Raw genomic sequence first — 454 nt, forward strand, 5'->3', positions numbered from 1 at the left:
AAAGAAAAGTACCAGGGACTTTGTGGCATAACTTTGCAGTCGCAAGGCCCTGGGATCAAAGTCGGGCGGAAATGAACTGGCCTTCGTACCGCATCATCCCGCGGCTAGTAAGCATGTTTTCCTACGAACACGTCCCTGCCTCCACATGGATATGGGACCAAGTTTGAATTTTTGACCTCCAAAAGTGAACATTTCGCTAAATGCATCTGTTTAATCGACTTCTCGAGATTTCTCACATCCAACATTCTTTAATCACTGTCTTATGATTTTCATTGTTCCCTTTGTTCTCGAGAAACCTGCAAGGCTTTAAAGTTGATCTGTTAAGCGTCTTATCACCCATGCTTGGAGTATTCTTTCCTGCATAAAGATCATCAGTCGTTAATAATCTTTATCAATAATCTACCTTCAAAGAACAGGGAGCTAACTTTCCTTTAGAGTTGTGCCATCTAGTGCG

Source organism: Penaeus monodon, chromosome 24, assembly GCF_015228065.2.
Source record: "Penaeus monodon isolate SGIC_2016 chromosome 24, NSTDA_Pmon_1, whole genome shotgun sequence".
In the NCBI taxonomy this organism is placed as follows: domain Eukaryota; kingdom Metazoa; phylum Arthropoda; class Malacostraca; order Decapoda; family Penaeidae; genus Penaeus; species Penaeus monodon.